The 25762-nt window shown below is 40.7% G+C and overlaps 1 pseudogene; it reads left to right on the forward strand.

Moving 5' to 3' along the window:
* Positions 1-25762, forward strand: part of LOC140194644 (transmembrane protein 144-like) — a 158814-nt pseudogene that overhangs the window by 87572 nt on the left and 45480 nt on the right.

The following is a 25762-nucleotide window of genomic DNA, read 5'->3' on the forward strand; positions in this document are numbered from 1 at the left end:
ATCTCCTTCCTAATGGTAACAATAGGAGGAGGGCATGTCCTGCGTGGTGGGGGTTGTTAATGATGGACGCCACCTTTCAGAGGCATCGCTCCTCGAAGATATCTTGAATACTACAAAAGCTAGTACCATGATGGAACTGACTAATTTTGTAACTCACTGCAGTTTACTCTGATCCTGTGCAGTAGCCCCCACCCCACCTCCTCCCCATACCAGATGGTGATGCAGCCAGTCAGAATGCTCTCCATGGTACAAACCAAATCTCTTGAAACCGCTGATAAATATAGACCTGTCTTGGTATCTTTATAACGATATTGATATGTTGGGACCTGGTTAGATCCTCAGAGATATTGACACCCAGGAACTTGAAATTGCTCACTCTTTCCACTTCTGCTCCCTCTATGAGGATTGGTTTGTGTTCCCTTGTTTTACCTTTTCTGAAGTCTACAATCAGTTCTTTGGTCTCACTGATGTTGAGTGCAAGGTTGTTGCTGCAGTACTATTCAATTAGCTGGTATATCTCACTCCTGTACGCCCTCCCATCACCATCTGAGATTCTGCCAACAATGGTTGCATCATCAGCAAATTTATAGGCACAACATTTGCAAGAAAAACGTAACTTAAACATAAATTATATAACATCATACAAGAACAGGCACATAAGAACAAATTGAAACTTGCATTGTTATGAAATGTGGTCAAAGTTTTGTAACAGTGAGGCAGTGATTGGGCTTATTGAAGAGCCAAATAGCTGAAGTTCAGTAGCTGTTCTTTGAACCTTGTGGTGCGCGACATCAGACTTTTGTTTCTCCCGCCCAGTGGCAGCTGTGAGCGGACATGTTCTGGATGGTGGGGATCTTCAATGATAGATCTTTCCCTGTTGAGGCGGTAACTAATGGAGATATTCTCGTGTTGGGGAGGGAATATGAGAGGGTGATGTTTGCTGGGAGGGTATCACAACATGCTCCTAAGTGGCTGGTGGCTCTGCACATAACAGTTTGGCCCATTTGGCCCCAGCTTTATCCTGATGTGTGAGGTGTGATGCTTGAGGCCTATGATGTTGCATTGTGTCTGGCATAGGCAATGGGCAAAATGTTAATATCGTCTCGACCAATTAATTGCAGAGTGTATTCCTGTTGTATTATATTATGTGAGAGAAAAATACAGGTCAAAACTGTTTTGGCAGTTAACAAGCTAACTTCTGTCAGTCAATATAAAAATGGTCTTTGCATACAAGCAATAGTATGTACTTAATCAAGAACTGCTTTGGGCTGTCTCCCCACATGAACTAATCCACTTGGTCAGTCTAATATGTGCAAGGCAGGTTTGTGCATTAAAAAAATGCACAATTAAAATAAACAATGAAATGTGAAATGCAGACTGCTGAATTTAATTGCATGGAGTTGATTCATTTACAGAGCTTTGCCTGAATGTCCATGGCAAACCTTCAACATTTTCTACTTGAAGAATGTCTTTTTGTTATTTTAAAGTTAACACTAACTCAAATCAGGGTCCTGCTACTTTATTTGAGTAGTGTTCTAAACAAGTCTTTCCATTTTAACTATTAACACTGAACAGTTACTCCTGAGATAATCCCTGACTGAACTGAAAAGCCTTAGATTCCCAGTCTGAACTCAGAACGGAGGCACGGATAATGAGGAACAGCCTCACAGCGATTTTTAACATTGAGTCAGAGGTCCAAGCTCTCTGGGATTTCTAGATTACTAAAATAGCACCCAATTTTCAAAAGGGTAGTCTAAGAGCACTCTGCAGCTAGAGCTGTAATCTCAGCTAAATTGGGCTCTTTTCATTTGAGAGGTTCAACTTCCTGCAAGCTTTATCAAAGTATGTTAGACAAGAAGTTGGCCAGTTAGACTGAATATTTAAAATTATTAGCTTGGGGCCTCTGAAGCGTTCTTCTATTCTCTGGAACAGGCTTTCTCAACTGGGGTCCCATGAGAGGCCGCTACAGGTTCTGCGAGAGAACACGATTAATAAAAAAAACATTATTTCTTGACCTTCGCGCAACGTGCAAAGCTAGTACTCGCAGTGGTGGGCAGTGACTGAGCAGCCTCGTTTGCAATCTCGTCAGAGGTCTCTCTACCCAGTGTGGCAGTGTGCAGTAGGACCACGCTTATTTGCTTGAGTCCATTCTTAGTTTTTAACGCGAAATAGGAGAGGCCGTAGATAATTGGTGAGCACTGTATCGCACGGAGGGGAGGAAGGTAGGCTGTTGAGGAGTGTGAAGTGCGTTTTCCACGCTTTGAGTGAAATCACCCAACTTGGGTTGTGACATCAGACTCTTCCTCCCAATTACCTCCCCCAAATTCCCCTGATGTGCTGCCTACAGACTTATGGGAGCCAACAAACTATCAGTATCGTAGAAAATTGGAGGGAAGTTTTCAGTCTAAAGACGGTCCCTTGTGGTGAATTTTGAAGAGGAGTCTAGGCCTTGGCTTATGGACAATTCTGATAAGGTTAATGATGAAATATTATAATCTTCTGAGTCATTTTACTGCACTAGTACAACAGACACAAAAAAATCCTTTTTTTTAATAAAAGTTTATTTACACAAATACAGAAAGTACATACATTAACTATTTACAAGACAGTGAATACATTCAAATTAAAATATGATTACTACTGTCTATAAAACAGTCAATTCCCTGGGGGGCCCACTGCTCCCGGAAATACCCCACTGTACCCATTGTGACCGCATACTCCCTTTCCAAGGACAGCCGGGCATGAACGTAGCCTCAGAAGAGGGGCAGGAAGTTGGCCCTGGTAGAGCCCTTAACTTTCTGCCACCTGGATGTGTGAGTGGCCACCTTGGCCAGGCTCAGGAGCAAGCCCACCAGTAGATCCTCCTCCCGACCAGCCTCCTTCCGTACTGGGTGCCCGTATATGAGGAGCGCAGGGCTGAAGTAATCTCTCACACTCCATATTAACATGGTACACTGACTCCTCCTGGTCACAGAATGGACAGGTGGACAGGGTATCAGTGAACCTGCCTAGAAACCTGTTGCACGGTACTGCCCGATGCAATACCTTCCACCCAGGTCCCAAACGTACAGGGGAAGGAACCCTCCATAAAGAGATTTCCACTGGGGACCTCCTCCCCTGATGCCAGATGGTAACGCAGACCGCCAAGGCGAGTCTGGTCAGCAGATGAAGGCGAGGAAGTGAAAGGTGTGCAAGAGGCAGCCCATACAAGAGACACTTTAGAGCATCACGGAAGGGCACGGTGGGCATCCCAGCGTGATGGCTCACCTTGTGCAGGACCCTCCCCTGCACGGCATCCCGAGGCCTGGATACAACAAGTAACTTGGCCCATCAGGTGGCGATGCAGCCAGAACCCTTCCACTTCCCTGAAACCCCCTCTACAGCCAACTTGATAGGGTGAGGACCAGTCCCCCTTGCAGCAGAGCACAGTCAGCTACTGGCACAGGAGAACCCCGTTTGGATGAGACTAGACCCTATTCCCTCAATAGCTCTCTGTAAAAGTGAGGCAGTTCCTTCGGAGTGGCACGGCTGATGCTGTCCGCTGGAAGCCTCACGTCCTCGTGCAGGCAATCTCCTTGGCACAGGAAGTGCATTGCCAGTACATGCCATCTCGGAGGGTGGTCGCTATCAGGGTCCTGAGACGGAGAGCTGCTGGCTGTGGGCGCACACACACCAATAACTGACCACCCTCCGCGATTGGAAGACTCAGGACAGCAGCAGAGACCCAGTGCCTCCTGTTGCCCCAGAAGAAGTCCACCAGCCCCTTCTGGGTCCTGGAGACAAAAGCAGAGGATGGGACTAAAGTAATCAGCCAGTACCATATCTTTGCAATGAAAGCTACTTATCAATAGGTTTTACATGGACTAGTAATCTAAATTGGCCTATTCCATTGTGCCTTTTCTGTGGCAAACAAGTTACAAATGTAGCAATGGCTCCTACAAAACTGAAAAGACACTTAACAGCTATATGACATGTAAAAGAGGTGATTATTTTAAATGACTATTGGAATCTCACAAAAATCAGATTAAAGCTTCTGAAAATAAAGTCACAGTTAGTAAAAGAATTCAGCAAGCAAAGTTATTTAGTAGCTTTAAAACCAGTTCACTTGAAAATGTTTAAAAAACTGTGTGAAAACCCATACAAAGAGCACACCAATCTCCTGTTACATATAGAAATCCGATGGCTTAGGAGAGGAAGAGATCACAACAGGGTGTTTGACCTGAAAGGTGAATTGCAGGAGCACTTTCAAGAATATGATAGGCCAGATTTTGTTAAGTGCTTTGAAGATGAATGACTGCAGAAACTAGCCTACTTAACAGACATTTTTTCATCATATGAACCAGTTGAACAAGTCTCTGCAAGGCCCTGGAGAAAAATTTTTGACTTCAAGAGACAAGATTCTTGGACTTAAAAGAAAACTGAATCTTTGGAAAGATCATGTTACAAAAGGCAATCTTGAAATGCTTTCACTGCTGCTTGGGCTTGAGAGTGAGGAAGAATTAAGTCTTATTGAAAACACCTGGAAGAACTGCAGAACAAAATTAAACAATATTTTTCATCCCTTTCAACACAAGTGTATGACTGGGTGAGGGACCTTTTCTCTGCATCTTCTGCTCAGTCTGAGAACTTGACTTTGAGAGAAGAGGAAGAACTTTGTGAGCTACACTCTGATAACGCACTCAAGATGAGATTTACTGTCCTGCCCCTGGACAAATTCTGGATTTCTGTGAAAGAAGAGTATCCTGCCGTCCATAGGAAAGTAATGAACATTTTGTTGCAGATTTTCAACTTTTTACACGTGTGAGCAAGCTTTCTCTTTAACAAGCATCAAGAGCAAAGATAGAAATTGTCTCATTTCAGTTGAAGGTGAAATTTGTGTGTGCTTAATTTAAGTTCGACCCAGAGTTGAGAAATTTATTATGTTTGCCTTATGAGTTTTTTAAATTTATGAAAGAGAAAAGAAGAATAATTTCAAGCTAAGCTTAACTATCTTTTTTCAAGGAAAGTTGGCTAAAAATTCATTCTCTACTCAAAAGAGCATTGACATTTATTTTTGGATTACTGATCATGCTAATGTACCATGAGCTGTAGATATAATAATTTTTATGCCAGGGTTCCCTAAGACCTGAAAATTATTTCAAAGGTTCTTCCTAGGCAAAAAGGTTGAGAAAGGCTGCTCTGGAAGGAAGCTTAGGCCAAAGACCATAGACCACAGACCATACAGCTTAGGCCAGAGACCTGGATTTAATTCAAAACTGTTCAGGTTTTGTGGTTAGACTGCAGAAGATGCATTTTTCCTCATAACAACCAAGAAAGCTGACAAGGTCTCACTGCAGTGCTTGAAATGTTGAGATATTTTAATATGACCAATTAAGTTAAATTGTTTCTAACTAATGGATTAACAACATTGGGGTGATGTGGTTTGGTGAACAAATAAAGACAACACAAGGAAGACTTTAATGCAAGAATATATAGAAGATTTAGTGTATCATTAGTAGGATGAGAGAAACAGATCCAAATGTAGCTTTAAAAAGGGAATTTGATAAATATCAAGGAAAAAATTTTACTGTTATCAGGGACAGAGGAAGGAGGTTGGGTTGCAATTGGACAAGGTGAATTAAGAGACCATGCAGACTTGGGCTCAAAACTTGCAATGCTTCATGATTTTTCATTGAGCATTGATATACTAAGATTCTACACCACTTGCAATTTCATCCTCAGCTACTTTTGTGTTATTCATTATGCCAGCTTGCTGTCAACTTTTTAGACTTCATTAGATGTTAGTCAGCATTTATTTATCTAGTTTTGTTTGTTCTGGACATTGTGGGCTCCCCTCATGAATTAAGTCACCCTGTAAGGTGGCTTGATGTGTTGAAGGAAACCTGCACAGTGCCACAATATTTCACAGGTTCTTTCAAGGGATGTGCTGTAATGTTAGGCAGGTAATAAATAGCATGTATTATTTCAAAGGCCTAAAACACTTTCTACTTCGTCACCACCTTCTGATGCTAATCTTGGAATGACATTAAAAAATTGAGTGTAACTTAATGGGCAATTTGTTTGCACTTGAAATGCTAATTGGTTTCCTTTTACTAGAATTAATCTCTATTATATTGTAATTCAGTGATATGCAAAAGCACGTACACCTGTTTAATGTGATCAGATGTCTAAAATGATCTTTCTTCAGGTTTGGCTGGTTTGGATTGAATGCACAGAGTGTTCCAAGTCCCATCCTAAACTATATTGGAACAGCAATGGCAGCTTTAAGGTAATATTGATTCGACATACAAAATGGGAGCTCAGTGTTAGATTATTTGCGCCATACTTCCACTCAGGAAGATATACAGTTCTTCCAATATCTCTCATAGATTCATGGAACTATCCAATGACAGCACGTGGAAGGCCTCCAGTTGAGCCTTTGTAACATTGTTGGCTATTGATAGAGAAATCCAATTTATCTCACTATCTTACATTATCCCTGCTGTCTTACAATATAATTTTTTCCTTCAAATATTTACTCAAACTACTTTTGTAGTTGCTATTGAATCATCTTCCATCAGCCTTTCACATTGTGCATTGAGAATGCGCTGTGTGAAGAAAAAGGCTTTTTTTCCTGTCACTTGTGGTCTTTTTGTAAGCTGCCTTAAATCCTTGCCTTGCACTCATCTACAAGATGCCTAATATTCTTCACGGAATTAAAGAGAATTATCTCAGATTCCATAATTGGACATAAGGAACAGGAGCAAAAGTAGGATGTGTGGCCATTAGAACCTGCACTGACATTCTTTTACCTCTGCACTATTTTCCAGCACCATCCATAGAACCATAGAACATTACAGCACAGAAACAGGCGTCTTGGCCCTTCTTGGCTGTGCCAAACCATTTCTCTGCCTAGTCCCACTGACCTGCACACGGACCATATCCTTCCATGCACCTCTCTTCCATGTACCTGCCTAAGATTTTTTTAAACGTTAAAAGTGAGCCCGCATTTACCACTTTATCTGGCAGCTCATTCTACACACCCACCACTCTCTGTGTGAAGAAGCCCCCCTCCCCAATGTTCCCTTTAAACTTTTCCCCCCTCACCCTTAACCCATGTCCTCTGGTTTTTTTCTCCCCTCGCCTCAGTGGAAAAAGCCTGCTTGCATTCACTCTATCTATACCCATCATAATTTTATATACCTCTATCAAATCTCCCCTCACTCTTCTACGCTCCAGGGAATAAAGTCCTAACCTATTCAAACTTTCTCTGTAACTCAGTTTCTCAAGTCCCGGCAACATCCTTGTAAACCTTCTCTGCACTCTTTCAACCTTATTAATATCCTTCCTGTAATTTGGTGACCAGAACTGCACACTATACTCCAAATTCAGCCTCACCAATGCCTTATACAACCTCATCATAACATTCCAACTCTTATATTCAATACTTTGATTTATAAAGGCCAATGTACCAAAAGCTCTCTCTATGATCCTATCTACCTGTGACGCCACTTTTAGGGAATTTTGTATCTGTATTCCCAGATCCCTCTGTTCTATTACACTCCTCAGTGCCGTACCATTTACCTTGTATGTACTACCTTGGTTTGTCCTTCCAAAGTGCAATACCTCTCACTTGTCTGTATTAAACTCCATCTGCCATTTTTCAGCCCATTTTTCCAGCTAGTCCAAGTCCCCCTGCAAGCTTTGAAAGCCTTCCTCACTGTCCACTACACCTCCAATCTTTGTATCATCAGCAAATTTGCTGATCCAACTTACCAAGTTATCATCCAGATCATTGATATAGATGACAAATAACAATGGACCCAGCACTGATCCCTGTGGCACACCACTAGTCACAGGCCTCCTCTCAGAGAAGCAATTCTCTACCACCACTCTTTGGCTTCTTCCATTGAGCCAACGTGTAATCCAATTTACTACCTCTCCATGTATACCTAGTGACTGAATCTTCCTAACTAACCTCCCATGCGGGACCTTGTCAAAGGCCTTACTGAAGTCCATGTAGACAACATCCACTGCCTTCCCTTCATCCACTTTCCTGGTAACCTCCTTGAAAAACTCTAATAGATTCGTTATACGTGACCTACCACATACAAAGCCATGTTGACTCTCCCTAATAAGTCCCTGTCTATCCAAATACTTGTAGATCCTATCTCTTAGTACTCCTTCCAATAATTTACCTACTACCGACGTCAAATTTACTGGCCTATAATTTCCCAGATTACTTTTAGAGCCTTTTTTAAACAACAGAATAACATGAGCTATCCTCCAATCCTCCGATATAGGTTCCATGACCTCACTACTTGTTTGCCTTATTTCCATTGACTCCATGCCAATTTCCTTAGTAAATACAGACGCAAAAAAAAAAACCATTTACGATCTCCCCCATTTCTTTTGGTTCCATACGTAGCCGACCACTCTGCTCTTCAAGAGGACCAATTTCATCCCTTATTAACCTTTTGCTCTTAATATACCTGTTGAAGCTCTTTGGATTATCCTTCACTTTGACTGCCAAAGCAACATCATGTCTTCTTTTAGCCCTCCTGATTTCTTTTTTAAGTTTTTTTGCACTTTTTATACTCCTCAAGCACCTTATTTGCACCTTGTTTCCTATACATGTCATACATCTCTCTTTTCTTCTTTATCAGAGTTCCAATATCCCTTGAGAACTAAGGTAATTTCAGTCGCTAGGTATACATGGAAAGGTAGTAAATTTGCCTTTAATCCCGACAGGAACATACAAACTCTGCGCTCTCAAAATTTCTCCTTTGAAGGCTTCCCACTTACCAATCACCTCCTTGCCAGAGAACAACCTGTCCCAATCCACGCTTTTTAGATCCTTTCTCATTTCTTCAAATTTAGCCTTTTTCCAGTTTAGAACCTCAACACGAGGACCAGATCTATCTTTATCCATGATCAAGTTGAAACTAATGGTGTTATGATCACTGGAACCAAAGTGTTCCACTACACACACTTCTGTCACCTGTCTTAACTCATTTCCTAATAGGAGATCTAATATTGCATCCTCCCTAGTTGGTACTTCTGTATATTGATTTAGAGAACTTTCCTGAACGCATTTTACAAACTCTAACCCATCTAGACCTTTAACAGGTATGGGAATCCCAATCAATATGTGAAAAATTAAAATCCCCTACTATCACAAATTTATGTTTCAAGCAGTTGTCTGCTATTTCTCTGCAGATTTGCTCCTCCAATTCTTCCTGACTATTGGGTGGTTTATAATACAACCCCATTAATGTGGTCATGCTTTTCCTGTTTCTCAGCTCCACCCATATGGCCTCAGTAGACAAGCCCTCTAATCTGTCCTGCCTGAGCACTGCAGTAACATTTTCCCTGACTAGCAATGCCACCCCACCCCCCACCCTTCATTCCTCTGCCTCTATCACGTCTGAAACATCAGAACCCTGGAACAGTAAGCTGCCAGTCCTCCCCTCCTGTAGCCAAGTTTCACTAATGGCTTTAAATTTCGTAATTCCGTGTGTCAATCCATGCCCTCAGCTCATCAGCCTTCCCCACAATACTCCTTGCATTGAAATAGACACACCTCAGAAGATTATTACCACCACACACAACCCTTCTAGAAACCATAGAAACCATAGAAAAACTATAGCACAGAAACAAGCCTTTTGGCCCTTCTTGGCTGTGCCGAACCATTTTCTGCCTAGTCCCACTGACCTGCACACGGACCATATCCCTCCATACACCTCCCATCCATGTATCTGTCCAATTTATTCTTAAATGTTAAAGAAGAACCCACATTTACCACCTCGTCTGGCAGCTCATTCCACACTCCCACCACTCTCTGTGTGAAGAAGCCCCACTAATGTTCCCTTTAAACTTTTCCCCCCTCACCCTTAACCCATGTCCTCTGGTTTTTTTCTCCCCTTGCCTCAGTGGAAAAAGCCTGCTTGCATTCACTCTATTTGTACCCATCATAATTTTATATACCTCTATCAAATCTCCCCTCATTCTTCTACGCTCCAGGGAACAAAGTCCTAACCTATTCAACCTTTCTCTGTAACTCAGTTTTTAAAGTCCCGGCAACATCCTTGTAAACCTTCTCTGCACTCTTTCAACCTTGTTAATATCCTTCCTGTAATTTGCTGAACAAAACTGAACATAATACTCCAGATTCGGCCTCACCAATGCCTTATACAACCTCATCATAACATTCCAGCTCTTATACTCAACACTTTGATTAATAAACGCCAATGTACCAGAAGCTCTCTTTACGACCCTATGTACCTGTGACGCCACTTTTAGGGAATTTTGTATCTGTATTCCCAGATCCCTCTGTTCTACTGCACTCCTCAGTGCCTTACCATTAACCCTGTATGTTCTACCTTGGTTTGTCCTTCCAAAGTGCAATACCTCACACTTGTCTGTATTAAACTCCATCTGCCATTTTTCAGCCCATTTTTCCAGCTGATCCAAATCCCTCTGCAAGCTTTGAAAACCTTCCTCACTGTCCACTACACCTCCAATCTTTATATTATCAGCAAATTTGCTGATCCAATTTACCACATGATCATCCAGATCATTGATATAGATGACAAATAACAATGGACCCAGCACTGATCCCTGTGGCACACCACTAGTCACAGGCCTCCATTCTGAGAAGCAATCCTCTACTACCACTCTTTGGCTTCTTCCATTGAGCCAATGTTTAATCCAATTTACTACCTCTCCATGTATACCTAGCGACTGAATTTTCCTAACTAACCTCCCATGCGGGACCTTGTCAAAGGTCTTACTGAAGTCCATGTAGACAATATCCACTGCCTTCCCTTCATCCACTTTCCTGGTAACCTCCTCGAAAAACTCCAATAGATTGGTCAAACATGACCTACCATGCACAAAGCCATGTTGATTCTCCCTAATAAGTCCCTGCCTATCCAAATGCTTGTAGATTCTGCCTCTTAGTACTCCCTCCAATAACTTACCCACTACCGACATCAAACTTACCGGCCTATAATTTCCCAGATTACTTTTCGATCCTTTTTTAAACAACGGAACAACATGAGCCATTCTCCAATCCTCCAGCACCTCACCCATAGACACCGACATTTTAAATATATCTGCCAGGGCCCCTCCAATTTCAACACTAGTCTCCTTCAAGGTCCGAGGGAATACCCTGTCAGGTCCTGGGGATTTATCCACTTTAATTTGCCTCAAGATAGCAAGCACCTCCTCCTTTTCAATCTGTACAGTTTCCATGATCTCATTACTTGTTTCCCTTAATTCCATAGACTTCATGCCAATCTCCTTAGTAAATACAGACACAAAAAAAACCATTTAAGATCTCCCCCATTTCTTTTGGTTCCGCACATAGCCGACCACTCTGATCTTCAAGAGGACCAATTTCATCCCTTACAATCCTTTTACTCTTAATATACCTGTAAAAGGTCTTTGGATTATCCTTCACTTTGACTGTCTTCTTTTAGCCTTCCTGATTTCCTTCTTAAGTATTTTCTTGCACTCTATTTGTGACTTTGCATGAACTTTTAACATCATTTATTTTCACCCCCGCTCCACTATCTGCTCTGGCAGTCTGGTTCCCATCCCCCTGCAAATCTCTGTATCCCTTGTCCCATAACGTTGACCTCTGTTTTGAATGAGTTTCCACAACACTCTGAAGTAAAGGGTTCTAAGTGACGAAATGTCTCCTCATCTCAATCCTGGACCTAGGCTCCTCACTTAGGGTGAACTTTCTCTTGTCAAGCTCTTCTAGGATTTTGTAAGCTTCAAGGAGATCTCCTCTGATCCTTCAAAACTCAGTCCAGTCCACTCAATCTCTCCTCTTATTGTAAACTCACTATTCCAAAACTGGACAAGTGAATTGTTATTCTATTCCCTCTATAACAAATATATCCTTTTTTTTTAAGATGGTAGACTACAACTCTACACATACCTGTATGTGTGGCCTGACCGAGACCCTGTACAGTTGCAACAAGACTTCCTTTCTCCTTTAATAAATCCTCTTGTAATAAAGGTTAAAATACAATTTGCCTTCCTGAACCTGCATGAACCTCCCTGAGCCTTTTAGTGACTTGGGTATATCAACATGACCCAATTTCTCACCAATTAATACCATTCTTTTTCTCTCTTTTGTGGATTAAAGAGATGGCCTCACATTTTTGCACATTATCTAGCATAATGTGGAAAGATGTGAGGTCACCACTCACTCAGTTTGTTCTTATCTCATTGAAGCCTCTGCACATCCTCCTCCATATTCCCTGTCCCTCCTTCCTTAGTATTGTCAGACCCGGAAATAAGACATTTCATCCCCTCTGACACGCTATTGATATAGTTTATAATTAACTAGTGTCCAAGCACAAAAGCTTACTGTAGCTCTGTCGTCACAGCCTTCCAACCTCAGGACACTCTGCTTACTTCCATTCTTTGCTTGCTGAATTGTTTCCTGATGTTTGCAAAGAAAAAGTCTTTCAGGATCTATATTGTATACATTTCTCTGACATGAAATTTGACCTTTGAACCTTTGAAACTTTAACTGACCTTTCATCCCTGGATCCATCTAGTAATTCTCTTTTGCATCCTCTCCGTACATGGTCAGTGTCCAAACTGAATTGCCCACAGAACTCTACATTGTGTCTAAATGCTTTAGGGTAACGTTCGAGTTCAAGTTTATTGTCATTCAGCCATGCACATGTATACAGCTAAACAAAACATCATTCCTCTGAAGCCAAGGTGAAAAGCACAGAATATACAGTCACACTCAGCACATACTGTTAGTATCCGGCACATACAGTCACAAAATAACATTAGCACAAATCCCTGAGTGACAAGATTGACAGGTTGACATAAAGTGTGAGCTGCATGTTTATGTAAGACAGTGTAATGTTACTGGCACTATTATAGTAAACCAAACAGCTGTATAAGTATGTGAAGCAGCAGCAGTAAAGGAGGAAAAGTGACCAGTGGAGGTTGAGAGTATGTCTGTGAGTTGGATAGTGGGGGTGGGGGAATGGTTTGGTGACAAGATATTCAGACAGGATGTACATGTGTGCTGGGTGGCTGCAGGGCATTAAAAAGTCTAGCAGTCTGAGGGAGGAAGCTGTTATCGAGCCTGACAGTCCTGGTTCTTATGCTGTGGTACCTTCAGCCTGATGGTAGAAGGTAATGTCGGAAGGATGGGAGGAGTCTTTGACAATGAGGGAGGCACTGCATAGGCAGCCCTTTGACAGATATTCTGAATGGTGGAAGGAGATCTTGATGATGTTTTCAGCAGTCCTTGCTATCTGTTGCAGGATCTTGCAACTTGATGCATTGCAGCTCCTATACCAGACAGTGATGCAGCCGATAAGGTCACTGTTGATGATGCATTGGTGGAATGTAGTGAGGATGGGGGGGGGGTGGCGGTTTGCAGAGCCTTGCTTGTCTTAGTCTCCTCAGGAGGTGGAGGAGGCACTGCTTGCTCTCCTGGCTAAAGAGCTGGTGCTGAGTGACCAGCTGAGAACATCAGTAACATGCATGCCAAGAAACTTGGCTCTCTCCACAGAGAAGGCCGCTGATGTGCAACAGGGAGTGGTCAGCCTGCACCTTCCTGAAGTCTACAATCATTGCCCTAGCCTTGTCCACGTTGAGAATCAGGTTGTTGTGTTTACACCTGTCCTCAAGCTGCTCTACCTCCTCCCTATAAGCTAGTTGGCCACGCCGTTGACATTGATGCGGCCAAGCACTGTTGTGTCATTAGCGAACCTAATGATGTGGTTAGGACTGGATTTGGCTGAACTGTCATGCATTAACAGTGTGAACAGCAGCAGGGTGAACGTGCAACCCATTCTCAGCACAATGGAGCCAGAGAGACTATTGTCAATACACACCGTCAGGGAGTCCAAGATCCAGTTACAGAGGGAATATCCCATTTGCATTCTATTCTATCGAAGAAAACATAAACCCTGCATGGCTTTGAAACAGCATTTATGCTATCCTATTATCTTCAAGGAGTATTGTACATACAAACCCAATCTCAGTTACTGCCTTTCTTTTAAATGTGTATCATTTAATTTATATTGTTTCACACGTTTCATTTTCATTACTTTACCTTACATTTCTCCTCCTTTTCCACATTTATCATAGTTTATTATATTTCTAAGCATTGTGCCATCTCTAAATTTTGAAATTATGCTCAAAAAATGAAAATAAGATGGTTACTAATTCATTAATAAATATCTCAGACCCTCTTTAAATTTCTTCTGCTACTTATCTTTATTTCTAGCATTTAGAGACTCCATAAAATCTCTCACTGACCAAAATTTGTCATCTACCCTCGTGTGTGACTTGGTGTCAAATTTGGTTTAACCTTGATCTGTTTGGCAGTCTTAAAGTTGTTGGATAGGCACATAAGCTTGTTGCCATGGAATAGCCGCATTTCTCTTCTACAGTCAATATTTCTGATAGATAATGCTATTTAGCTGTAGCAGGAGTTGGTCGCAACTCACTTAAAGTTTTCGGCGCGAAACCATGCATCTTGTCTCAGCAGAGTGTGAAAGCGGGAAACCTGCCTTGATATTTTTTTTATTGCCACCAGGGACTTGCCCATTAATATGTGTGTATCGGAGTTTCAAGGCCAGCCTAGCTGAGCCTCTGCTTTGCTGAACAGAGGTACACTGATGGATGAGGAGTCACAGCCTAATACAAAGACCGGCCCCTGGGTGACAGTTTGTTGCCCTTTGTCTCACAAAAGAGGGCAAATGGGTCAAGCTGGATGGAGTGGAAGCTCTTCCCTCTACATCATTGCTAGCATATCTCTCTTCATGTGGTGTTAACAATCTTGAGCCTTTCCACTTACCTTAAATAAACTTTCTTCCCACGGGACTGGGTGTCGGGTGAAGAGGGGTTATGGGCGCCAGCAGCAGGAAGTGAGATTGAAATCTCTTGACACTGATGTGCGGATTATATTTTGAATTGATAGCTAAAGATGTGGTTATGAAATATCCGCCAGAAGCTCAATACAGCCTATCGTGGTTTAGTGTGATGACTATCGTGGTAGATGAATATAAAGAAAATGAGATAGAAACCTAAACTCCCCTATCTGCAAAGCACAAAAGTAAAATGTAAAAACTACTCATATTGAAATTACTTGGAACACTTCCCTTTCTTTATGCATGAGTTTAACATGAATTTACCGAACTATTAAAAATTCCCTTGCAATGCCTTTCTAGTTGCTATCCATGGGTCGTTCTTTTCTCACATTTGAATTCCGAGTCCGTCAGTGAGTTACTCTTAGAATATATGAGGCATAACTCAAGGCAGATTGGCAAGAAACAGGCTGATTTTCTATATTTAACCGCATGTTGATTTAAAATCTGCTTGCTAATTTGATTTTTTTATTAAAGGAAATCACAATAATGTGAGTTTTATCCTCATTTCAACATCCATGCATTTAGTTAAACAAATCTGGTTGTTCTACCTCATTACAGTGCTGGGATTCTTATATTTGTGAAAACGGAGAGTAAAGACCCACCGCCAGAAGAACTATCTCCCTTAATGCAGGACAAAGAAATGGAAAAGGAGAAGGAACTGGAAGGCTTACAGGTTTGGAAAATGATGAAAAGCATCAACCGTCATGCATCCCTTTAGACAATCCTATTTTATTCCCCACACTCTCACCTACTACCCTCCCCCATTTGGATTTTACCATTTAGCTACAGAGTAAGGACAATTTACAGTGGGCTATTAACTTGCTAACCCACACATATTTGAGACATGAGGGGCCATCAAGTCACCCAGGGGAGATATGGAGACAGGGAGAACACAAACTCTAGACGCCAGCACCTGAGGTCAGGACTGAGCTTGGATCTGTGGAACTCAGGAGCAGTAGTTCTATTAGCTGTGCCATTGCGTCCCCTCAATTGCAGAGAAACTTCATTCTTGAACCAATGGTGTTGACCATCTTGGCTCAGTTTTCTCTCTAGCTGTCAATGTGTGGGGAACTCTGAGCATAAGGTGGGTGCAAGGGGTGCACACTTATGTGGAATTGATAGGTGCCAAAGGAATAAAGTTCTGAGAGAAAAGTTAGTAAGAGGTCTGGCAACAAGGGTGTTTCTTAGCAGAGGGAAAGTACGAACAAGAGAAAGAACATATATCTGAAACTTAATTACCTTTATTTAGAAGAAAGAAATACAGCAACTTGGCAAGAACTTAACAGTGTTAGTGTAATAGGGAAAGGAACATTTGACACGTGAAGAGCTGGATGCTTTAATGATATAGGGGGTATGTCCAAATTAATTATATGGGATACATTTAAAGCATTTTTACGTGGTCAGATCATTTCTTATTCAGCTAAGCTTAAAAAACAGACTAAAGCAGAATTAGATAAGATTTCAAAACAAATTAAAGACTTATTATTTATGCATTTTCCCCTAATATTGATTTATTCAAACAAAGGGTGGAACTTCAATTACAATATAACCTATTACTAACTCATCCCATTGAAGGCTATTTGCTTAAGTTAAAGAGACAATTTTATCTGTTTGGAGATAGAAATAACAAACTGCTTGCATCTCAATTAAAAACGACTAGAGCCAAAACGCAAATTTTGAAAATTCGTAGGAAAGATGGTACCCTGGCTTGACAATATGAAGAAATTAATAAGATTTTTCAAGATTTTTCGAACTGAACTTTATAAATCTCAATGTCCAGTAGATTCTTCTGAAATGAATGCTTTCTTACGAAAGATTGCTTTTCCTAAAATTTCTGTTGAGGGTCAAAAAACACTTGATGCCCAAATTACAGAAGCCGAAATTCATAAAGCTATTTTTTTTAATGCAATCTGGTCAGTCCCCTGGACTTGATGGCTATCCTGTAGAATTTTATAAAAAATTTGGAAAATTGCTTTCTCCGTATATGTTGGAAATGTTTAAGGATTCTTTTGTGAAAGGTGATTTACCCTTTACTTTCTATGAGGCTTCTATTTCTTTAATTCTTAAAAAGGATAAAGATCCTACTGACTGTGCCTCATATAGACCTGTTTCATTATTGAATGTCGATGCTAAGGTTCTGTCAAAGATAATGACCAATCGGTTGGAGAATATTTTGGGTAAAATTATTTTTAAAGATCAAACAGGCTTTATAAAGGGTTGTTATTCATTTTCAAATGTACAGAGAATATTTAACATTCTATATTCGTCCTCTTTTAAAACTCCACAATGTGGCGTTTCTTTGGATGCTGAAAAAACGTTCGATCGAGTTGAATGGAAATATTTATTCAATGTTTTAGAGAAATTTGGCTTTGGTGTTAATTTTAATAATTGGCTTAGAATGATATATAAAGCTCCTATTGCTACTGTTGTCACTAACAACTGTAGATCTTTTTTTCAGCTTTCACGGGGGACAAGACAGGGTTGTCCATTAAATCCTTTGTTATTTAATTTACTATTAGAACCCTTTGCTATTGCGCTTCGTGAAGCTAAAAATATTTATGGGATTTTTGTGAATGAGACCATTCATAAGATTTCTCTTTACGCTGACGATTTAGTGGTTTATATATCTAATCCCAAAGAATCTATTCCTGCCTTGCTAAAATTATTCAATGAATTTGGAGATTTTTCAGGATATAAAATAAATTTCAGTAAAAGTGAATTGTTTCCTTTAAATGAATCTGTCTCTATATATGATAATACTCCTTTCAAAGTCATGGATTCCTTTAGATATTTGGTGTTATAATCGCTAAAAAATATAAGGATCTTTATAAAGCCAATTTCATTCCCTGGTAGACTCTATGAAGTATTTAGTTAGTAGATGGAGTCCATTTATATTTTCACTTGTCGGTCGTATCCATATAGTTAAAATGATGATTTTACCAAAATTTTTATATTTATTTCAGAATATTCCTGTTTTTTTGACTAAAGTTTTTTGATCGGATTGATTCTATTATTTTATCTTTTATTTGGAATAATAAAAGACCAAGAATTAGTAAATGTCACTTACAAAAGTTGAAAAAGGATGGAGATCTCCCTTTGCCTAATTTAAGAATGTAGTACTGGGCTGTTAATGTGTGATACATGTCCTTTTGGTTATATTGGGTTGATAAGAACGATCGACCAATTTGGGTAGACCTGGAATTGAAAGCTCTGAAACAGTTTTATTTAACCTCGTTATTGGGAGTTGCTTTACCTATACAATTAGCTAAAGTTGCTAATTTAAACCTATATCCTGTGATTAAGCATTCTTTACAAATTTGGCTCCAGTTCCACAATCTTTTAAATCTTAAAAAATTTAAACTTTGTAGTTTAATTTATCGAAATTGTTTTTCTAAGCCTTCTTTGAATGATCCAATTTTTTTACTTTGGAAAAATAAAGGTATTAATTCTTTTTTGGATTTATTTAAAGAAGATAGATTGATGTCTTTTGAACAATTAGTTGATAAATATTCTCTTTCATACTCACACTTTTTACAATACCTTCAAGTTAGACATTTCTTACAAAAATATTTAAGTAATTTTCCTTATATATTGGAGGTTGACCTGTTAGATACTATTATGAGTATGAACCCTTCGACGAAGGGTTCTATTGGAAGAATTTATAATTTATTATTACAATGGGATAAACGTCCATTATTTAAGATTAAACAATATTGGGAAAAGGAACTCAATTTGACTTTTATGATGGAGGATTGGACGCTGATTCTGAAACTGGTTAACTCTTCTTCAATCTGTGCTAGTCATTCACAGATTCAATTTAAAATTGTACATCGTTACCATTTGACGAAGGAGAGGCTGTCTAAAATTTTTCCTATTGTCGGTAGTCATTGTGATAGACGAAAAACTGAGGCAGCTACACTGACACACATGTTTTGGTCTTGTCCTATACTGGAACAGTTCTGGAAGTCAGTTTTTTCGACAATTTCTAAAGCACTTAAAATTAATTTACAACCTAACAAATTAACTGTGGTTTTTGGAATAATTCCTCAAAATATCCTGCTATCTCTGTGTCTGACCAACATGTTACTGCATTTGTTACATTGATAGCTAGGAGGGCATTTTGTTGAAGTGGAAGGATACATCAGCTCTTACTTTGTCACAATGGTTCTCTCAAGTGATGCTATGTCTTAGTTTGGAGAAAATTAGAAGCCGAACCTTTGAACCTTTATTTGATTTTGAGAAAGGGTGGGGTTCATTTTCTCGTTATTATCATTTGAGTTAATTGATAGATTTCCTCCATGACCTAATTGTAAATTTTTGGTATATCTTTTTTTTCTTGCTGGCGGTTTGATGTTTATCTTTAGAAGCTTTTTGTATGACTCATGGCTCTGTGTTTGTACACGTAATGGGATTTTTCCCCCACTTTTTCTGCTCAGTAGGGTTTTTTTATTATCACCAAAATTTTTCAATCTTTAAAATAATGTCTTTTTTCCTTGAGACATTGTAAGTGTTGCTTACTTCCATGTACTCGTGTTATTTTTGAATAATATAATAATAATTAAAAGATTTGAAAAGAAGGAAGAAGCTGGATGCACTTTTGGGTTCGATCCACCAAAAAGAGAATGAAAGCATCTACCCATTGGCCAATGATTCACAACTGCTTTAATATTGAATAGCATCATGTCTCACAACTAATACCATGTCTTTCTGAATTTTGGAGCCGGATTTAGAAGGCTTACCTCATTTAATAAAATGAGATAACACACTTCCTTTTACTGCTATGATCTTCAATTGTTGATAAGCATCAATTATGTCTAAAAATAGTGTGAAGGAAAACATAGGAAACCTGTCATGTGCTTCAAGGTTACCATTGTCTTTTTTAAACCAGTTTTCATCTTCATAGGAGACTTCTACAAAACAGGGAGATACCTGTTGGACTGATAAACTCAATCCACCGCAAAAGAAATTGGTGTAAGTAAACCAACTCCACACTAAGAGCTTTTTATATTTCTTTAAGATCATAAGACAAAGGAGAAGAATTAGGTCAATTGGCCCATCAAGTCTGCTCTGCCATTCAGCCAAGGCTAATCCTTTTTTCTCCTCCTCAGCCCCACTACCCAGCCTTCTCCCCATAACCTTTGATGTCTTGTCCAAGTGATAATCTATCAATGCCTTAAATGCACCCAACAGCCTGTGGTAATAAATGCGAAATTTCAGCCAATAACAGGACAATTATTATTCATAAGCCATTAGTTTTAAGGGATTACTTCTTTCCTGTAAGTATTTACTGGCAAATAAATTTCCTCTGGATCTTATTAGTGCAATTTCTAGTGACTGTTGTCGTGAATCACAAACTTGGCAAGATAGATTCAGATTTAATAATTTCATCAGGAAATCAACAAGGATGCCAATGGCCAGACATCAAGAAATATACAGTTGTGCATCACAATGTATCTGCAAGATTCAAGGCATTTTCACCCTGGAAATCTTCTCTCCAGGGTGCCTCTGCCGATTTTGGGCTCCAAAAGTTGAACAAATGATTGGTAATTTGTTTGTTATTGTCACGGATATAAAGTTGTAATGAAAAGCTTTTGCTTTTTAAAACTCCAGATAGACTATTCCATACATAAGTACTACATCAAGGTAGTAGAAAAGTAAACCAAAACCGTCACAACCAGGAGTCATTTTTAAAAGGAAAAAAGGAGTTTTTTCCATTTGTATGTGGACTATATTTTCTCCGTGTCATGTTATCGGTATACAGTGTTTCCTGGATTGCTTACCTTTTATGTTTAATTGTTTGTCTTTGCACTAGCCCTGGGTTTTCACTTTGTTTTCCCGGTGTCTCATTTGGGGTCATGGGGATTGTAAAACTCTCTTTGTATTTATCACTTTTATTCAATATTGGGATAATTAAATCAGTACGGGATTTTCAATGTCTTGCATTACAGTTAATGTCTTTGGGGGTTATTGCTTCATCTGGACATGTGGGCTGTCTGATTGGCCTTGACTACCTACATGCTTCAGGGTGCATTTCTAGGGGCCATTGCAATCCGTCTTCCCTCAGTTGTTGTGGAACTTTGGCGAAACGCTGACTGAGTTCTTTGGTGTATCTGTGATTTCAGTTCTTCAAGATTCTGTACAGTTTGCCTGAGTTCTTGTTAGTGTTGCTGATTAATTTCAGTAATAAATATTTTGTTTTGTTTGAATAGCCGAAGTCTCTGTGATTCCTGAGCTTGAGTTTGCTAGTGACTGTGACAGAAACAGAAAGCAGAGTACAGTGTTGATGTTAGACAGAGCAGATAGACGAATAAAGTGCAGGGTCCATGAAGTGGTAAAGAGAGACGTTTCTTACCTTGAGGATGTGGAGAAGGACTAAGGATAAATGTAAGGCAGGTGGGAAAACTACTTGGAAAGAACACCTTATTAGAAAGACTTACATTAGTGTATGCAGTAGAAGAGAGAAGGAATGAAGGGAAAAGTAAACATTATAATGTTTATAAGTAAAGATAAAAACTAGGTGGGTTATCAGCTCCTTTTGAACTTTGCAGGCACCATATTTTCAGGACAGGGAAACCAACAACAGAGGGTTTATTAATTGAGACAAATGGAGAGACACTTTTATCCTGAAATCCACAGGCATCTGTATATTGTCTGTGATTTTTCAAAAAAGAACTGTCCAGACTAATCCCACTTGCCATCACTAAGTTTATAGCTCGACAAGTCACATCTCCTCAAGCTGACTTCTGCCTCCATCATCTTTCAGAACGTGAGGTGCAGATCTTTATTAGTGCAATCACTCAAGCTGAGTACGACGTTCTCCTGAGGGGTTGTCTATAGGTAGGTCCTCAGGTGATTTGGGATCCACCTATTCTGGTGTGATGTGGGGTATGAGTAAGTGGTGGCTGTGGTCAGTGGTCGGGTCTTTTGCTTGCTCAGTCTCTCCTTTCACAGCTGCTGCTTGCTCTCTGGGGCACAGCAGAGGTTGTTCTCACATGGCACAGCTCCCTCTTGAGCAAATTCATTTCATTGTATTTTTATAATTTCTTTCTCATTGCAATTTGGAGTTTCTAAAATTATGCAAACAATCTTCTGTGAAGAATTTATTCAGGCCGCTCCTCAGTATAAAATATAAAGGGCAGTTAAAATTAATGAGGGGAAATATGAGAGAAAACAGTTTAATATTATTACTTGTAGTGGTGCAATAATTCAGATCTTAATCTCCTGTGCTGAAACTTCTGCCATCTATTAAAACTAGATGTAAAATTGAGAAAAATCTCACTGGTATTTTGTGCTCACCAAGTTAAGGATGGTTATCGCTTCAGAACTCCAGAATGATTTTTGTTTTAACTATGTTGGCATCAACAATTCTCAGATCAGCTACAGTGTGTATTTCTCCTAATTATGTCCTCATTACTTGCCTCTGGGCTGACTGACTGAAAAGGACACTGCTTGCACTTTCCTCACTAATCTGTTCAGCTATAACTTCAAGTAGTTTAAATTGATTGGCTCAATACCCACTGGAAGCTGTTGGGAACACCAGTAGTCTTTTTTAGCACTCAGCAGGCCATAGATAACTGAGACTTTGACCCCGTCAGACTGAGCGGGCTTGATCTCAGCTCCTGGAGGTGAAAGGGCCGAGAGACTGAAACATGTTTAACCGTCTGTAGCAAATACTGAAATGCCAGTTTAAGACTGGATCTAGCTTTGACAAGATATTTTTAATTAGAGTTCTCAATGCCCTTTTAAAAGTATGTACTGAATAAATTACCACGGTATGGAAAGTTGGGTTTGCAGCAGCTGACCTTCTGATTTTGGGATGTCTGGAGAAGAAAATAGCTGAGGCCTCTTTCAGTGGAAATGCTGTCAGTTCATGTGCTGCAGCCCACCAAAGAGGGCGTGTTCACAAGGCAGCGTCTTAAGACGATAGCATCCATCGTAAGACCTTAGGACCATAAAACCATAAGATATAGGAGCAGAATCAGGCCACTTGGTCCATCAAGTCTGCTCTGCCGTTTCATCATGGCAGATCCGTTTTTCCTTTCTGCCCCAATTTCCAGCCTCCCCCCCAGTAACCCTTCATGCCCTGACCAATCAATAATTTATAAACCTCTGCCTTCAGTATACATAAAGAATTGGCCTCCATGGCAACCTGTGGCAATGAATTCCATAGATTCACTGCTCCCTGACTAAAGAAATTCCACCTCATCTTCATTCTAAAAGGATGCCCCTCTATTCCAAGGCTTTGTACTCTGTTCTTAGACACTTCCACAATAGGAAACATCATTTCCACATCCACTCTATCAAGCCCTTTCACCATTGGATAGGTTTCAATTAGCTCATCCCTTATTCTTCTAAATTGTAGTAAATACAGGCCCAGAGCCATCAAACGCTCTTCATATGACAAGTCATTTAATCCCGGAATCATTTTCATGAACCTCCTTTGAACCCTCTCCAGGTTCAGCACATCCTTTGTAAGATAAGGGGCCCAAAACTGCCCACAGTACTCCAGGTGAGACCTCACCAGTTCTTTATAAAGTCTCAACATTACATCCTTGCTTTTATATTCCAGTCCTCTTGAAATGTATGCTAACATTACATTTGCCTTCCTCACCGCAGACTCAACCTTTAGGGAGTCCTGCACAAGGATCCTGCACATCCATCAGTAAGGACGCTCACCATCCACACATGACCTCCTCCCACTTATACCAACAGGGAAGAGTGCAGGAGCCTGGAGACCCACACTCAGCCATTCAGGAACAGCTTCTTCCCCTCCGGCCTCAGATTTCTGAAAGTCCACAAATCCATGAACACAACCTTTTTACACTGTTTATTTATCCTGTGTGATTTATAGTCTTTGCACTGTACTGCAAAACATCAAATTTCACATCTTATGTCAATGATAATACATCTGATTCTAACTGAGCAGAGGGCAGAGAGGGTGTTGTGCTTCCTGTTGGAGGGACACTTGAAGGCCCAGCAAGTAACAGTAGTACTCAATTATGCTCTAATCCTTAGCAGTAGTGACTTACCTGACCTTTTGAATTGCCTACCTTTGAGACTTCTCCATGGAGTAGACACTGACCAACAAACACAGGACTGCGACCTCTCCAATACACTTTGGAGTTGTTTTCCTTAAAACTGCTTATCTGTCTTTTATTTCCCCTTGCTGCACGGTCCTTTGTTAATGGATGCAAAGCAAACCTTTTGGAATAGTTGATCAGCCCCTAGAATAATGTTCTACCTGTTGCTCCTCCTGCTACATTCTGGGTACCGGGTGCAGCTGCTACGTGAGAGCAGAAAATAAATATGCTCATCAATGGCACTTGCTAACCCCACTGCCTTTTCTATCCCTCTCCTTCCTGCTCCCACTTATCTGTGAAGCAACAGGCAAAATATGTGGGGGCCCGAGTCCTGTGCAGTCACAGTCTTCGTGCCTCTGTCAGTTGCAATGCCCTGTACTCTGGGGATTATGAACATGGAGTTGCCCACTGTCCCACAATGCACTGGTGTTCTGAAGATATTTTACTCACTGATGTTGAGTATTGGCAGAAACCTCAACACGAACTCCGCCACCCAGGAAAAAGTGTTAGAGCGTGCCTCAGGTCATCCTGAAGGACAACCAAGCCCTTTCGAACGGAGTTTGGTGTATCTGGGGGAAAAGCTCATCAGCCAGCCTGTGGGCTTCTGTGTGAGGGGATTAGCAGTCCCTCCAGGCACACTGGTCAGTTGAAGGAAAGCAAGGTGGTGGGAGGAGGAGTATCTTTGAAAGGAGCACCCACCTTCTCTGTGAGCTGCTGGGCCATGGATCAATGAGTGATAGAGCTTAGCTCTGTGGAATTAATGCATCGTTCCTCTTCTCTACCTTCTGCCACCTTCAACAGGGTCCTACCACTAAACACATCTTTTCATCCCCCCCAATCGCTCCGCTTTCCACAGCAATCACTCTCAACATGACTCTCTTGTCCACTCATCTGTCCCCACTGATCTCCCTCCTGGCACTTACAGCTACAAGCGGGACAAGTGCTACACCTCCTTCCCCACCACCATTCATGGCCCTAAGCAGTCCTTCCAGGTGAAATGGCATTTCACCAGCAGGTTGTCCGCTGTATTCAGGGCTCCTCGTGTGGCCTCCTCTACATCAGTGAGACCTGACGTAGATTGGGGGACCGTTTCATTGAACACCTTTTCTCTGTCCACCACCATTGGCAGGTTTTCCTTGTGGCCACCCATTTAAATTCTGCTCTCCATTCCCAATCTGACATGTTTGTTCATGGCCTTGCCTACTGCCTTGATGAGGTCACTCTCAGGTTGGAAAAGCAACACCTAATTTTCTGGCTGGACAGCCTGCAGCCTTATGGTATGAACATTGATTTTTCTAACTTATGATAATTTCTCCTCCTCCCCCTTCTATTTTTGTTCCATTCCCCATTCTGGCTCCCCTTTTTCCCTTTCTCTTCTCACCTGACTGTCACGCCTTCTCTTTCTCCCATGGTCCACTCTCCTCTCCTATCAGGTTCCTTCCACCCTTTTACATCTTCCCCCTATCACCACCCAGGTTCTTACTTCATTCCCCTCCCTACCACACCCACCTACCTTCCCCCTCACCCATCACTTGCCAGCTTGCACACCTTCCCTCCCCACCTTCTTATTCTGGCTTTTCCCCCATCCTTTCCAGTCCTGAAGAAGGGTTTCAGCCCAAAAGGTTAACTGTTTATTCCTCTCCATAGATGCTGCCTGACCTGCTGAATTCCTCCAGAATTTTAGTGTGTTGCTCTGGATTTCCAGCATCTCAGAATGCCTTTTGTTTATCATTCCTCGTCCTGGAAGCTTAGTTGGTTATTTACTTCTCCCGATCTGTG

Source organism: Mobula birostris, chromosome 3, assembly GCF_030028105.1.
Source record: "Mobula birostris isolate sMobBir1 chromosome 3, sMobBir1.hap1, whole genome shotgun sequence".
NCBI classification, from domain to species: Eukaryota; Metazoa; Chordata; class Chondrichthyes; order Myliobatiformes; family Myliobatidae; genus Mobula; species Mobula birostris.